The sequence below is a fragment of the Muscardinus avellanarius genome, assembly GCF_963383645.1.
Source record: "Muscardinus avellanarius genome assembly, chromosome: 12".
Lineage (NCBI taxonomy): Eukaryota > Metazoa > Chordata > Mammalia > Rodentia > Gliridae > Muscardinus > Muscardinus avellanarius.
Window position 1 is genome coordinate 7,001,609 of NC_137798.1, and position 3,076 is coordinate 7,004,684.

Genomic DNA, 3,076 nt, shown 5'->3' on the forward strand with positions numbered 1-3,076 from the left:
AGGTTGAAGTAGACCCCCAAGCCAGGGTTCAAATACAAGAGGTTTGTTTGGGAGCCGACCCCAGGCAATATAGATAGGGGCGTGGGAAAGGAGACAGAGAGGGAAATAAGTGAATGAGGGGTTTGTTTTCAGGCAAAATGCACTGGCCAACAAGCTGGAGAACACACCTCAGAATTCTCCTAACCCAGGGCTAGTTGCTTGGTTGGTTGGGGGCTGCTTCAGGACTAATAAGTCTCAGGCACCTCCAGATTGCTCTGCATACAGCCGAGGTGTTTCCCTGGCCAGAAAGAATCCCTGGAGCCATGAGCGGCAGGTACTTGCGGCAGGCAGCCTTCCAGTCGTCGCAAGCAGGGAAGTTGGGGCTGAGCAGGGTGCTAGCAGCTAGGTTGCTCCTGCGGCGTGAGCGCCTACTGCCCACGCAGCCCTCCCTTTCCTGACCTGCTGCTGTCTGAGGAAATAAGACAGGGGAAATCAGATGCTGGGGCACAGCCACGTCTTCTGGTGCTGGGAAAGGATTTACACTGTGTGAATTAACTAATTCACATCCTGGTGTAAAGATCCTGCCTTGTGTGAGTTTGATGATTATAATTGGTCCCTAGAGCCCAGTGAAGAGCCGCTGTTTGTTAGCGGCCTAGCTCTTCCAGGCTTTCTCAGAGGATCAGAACATCTGAAGGGAAGGTTTTGTTGTTTCTAATTTACATATGGAAAAATTGAGAGTTAGAGATTAAATGGCCTGGCCAGGGACCCACAGCTACTTAGAATCATCAGAACTCAGATATTTATAAAACAGGGGTCTTTGTGAAATTTGTACCTTGCATTCTTTGGTGTGTGTGTGTATGTGTGTGTGTGTGTTACTGGGGGATTGAACCCAGGGACAGTCTGCCTCTGAGCTAAACCTCCAGCCCTATTTTTGTTGTTGTTGTTGTTGTTGTTGTTGTTGTTGTTGTTGTTGTTTTGGAACAGTTGCTAAGGGCTGACGACCACACTATGTTGCTGAGTCTGGTCTCCTTACTCCCTCAGCCCCCCACGTACTGGGATTACAGGTGTGTGCCACCGCACCCAGCTGTATCTCATTCTTGAACCTGCTCAGCTATGGCTGTTCTGATGAATAAGCTTCTGAACCTGCAAGGCTGGGTGAGGCCCTGCACCCACAGTGGCCCCACCAGGTTGCAGATACCCAGGGCGAGCCAGCAGGCAATCTCTCCCACTGCACTTTGCCTCCTTTGCACCCTACTGAAAACTAAATTCCCACCAGGTCCTTGCTATTTGTACCAAACTCACCTGAGTCCTCAGTTCAACACTTTCTTCTTTTGCCAAAGGGGAAAAAAATTATTCTTACACCTGTTAGAATGGTGAGGAAGATTTTGCTCAGAACTCACAAGAGGGGCGAGAGATACGGCTCCTTTGAATACAAAGACAAGGGTGGGGGATTTGATGCCAAATAGCAGAGTGAGGGAGATAGAGGATTTGAAAATTACTAAGAGTAGATATCAAGGGTAGAGGGGGGTCTAACTAAACCAACTGAAGAAGATTCTTGCTGAAGGTGACAGCAGTGATCAGACACCAAGGATAGGGATTTCCTTTCAACCGACTTGGCAGGATTCTCATTAGACTTGGCAAAAATTATGCACAGACATGGAAGATCAAGGTCAAGACCTAATTGAGAGAAGGCTCAAGGAGCCCAACTCAAGTGTGCTCAAGGAGAGCGCCGTCACCTACCGAAGCAGACCAGATAAATGTATGAAACCAGACACTGGGACTTAGCATTCTGAGTCCTTAATATAACTAAAAGGCAGAGGCCAGTACTATTATCTTTTTGTTTCACCAATATGAAACCAGCAAATGAATCTTGCCCAAGAGCTGGGCGTGGTGGCGCACACTTGTAATCCCAGCATTTGGGAGGCTGAGACAGGAGGATTGCGGTTTGTGGCCAGCCTCGGCTGCTTAGTGAGGCCCTTGGCAACTCAGTGAGACCCTGTTTCAAAATAAAGAATAAAAATAGGGCTGGGGGTGTTGCTCAGAGGTAGAATGCCCCTGGTTCCATCCCCGGTATAGCAGGAAGAAAGAAGAAAGAAAGGAAGGAAGGAAGGAAGGAAGGAAGGAAGGAAAGAAGGAAGGGAGGGAGCAGTAGACTAATCAAAGGAAACTTGGGTTCTCCCCCTGGTTCTGCCACCTGTTGAGCCGTGTGACCCGGGCAGGTGGCTTCATCTCTCTGGGTTTCCGTTTCCATGTGGACATTGAGATGCTTGGACTGAAGGTCGCCCTCAGCTCTGAAATTTCCTGAGTCTCTGATACAAAATAGTGCCAAGCCACCTTCCCAGCATCAGTTTCTTGATCTTAGAGCTCCTTTGCATTAACCTGAGTCACCAGCTAATGCAGAATCCACAAGCTAATTGTGCATGACCGTAAGCACTAAGCAAGCCTCAGACAAGAGGTGACCTTAGGGAGGATATGCGCAAGGAGAGGAGGGAGCAGTGGGCACCGCGGGCACGGAGGGAGCCCTCAGGGGCTCTGGCCCTGCTTGCTGCTCCTCCTTGCAGTCCAGTGGCTTCCATGAGGCAATGCAGGCCCAGTGAGCAGCGTCAGAATTGTAAGGCAAGATAGAAGTCTAGATTTTTCTCTGTGAGTTTTCCCTACTTTTTCAAAGCTCCGAGGTGATCCACACACCTCGCTTGCACTGAGGCTGGGCCACCCCCAGCATCCAGCATCTCTCTGCCTTGTCATGGGCCCAGCAGGCGAAGCAACAGGTCCGGGCTGTGGCTGCGGGGATAGGGAGAGGGGGAGTCTCCACTAGAACCCCAGGCTTCCTGGCTCCATGGCCCCTCCCCACACCGGAGGGTCACTGCCTTCCTGCCACCAGCCTCTCCCCCTAGTGCCCTGTTCCTGACCCAGGACTTACAGCACCTCAGCCCACACCTGAGGTAGCCGTGACCCACACATTAACAGTCATAAATGCATGCATATCTTCATGTGTGTATGCGCACACACATGTATATTCATATATGCGCATATAACTTTGAGGATGTCTTATTACACATGCTGGTATTTTTATTATTTCCTCTTTATTATTTATTAT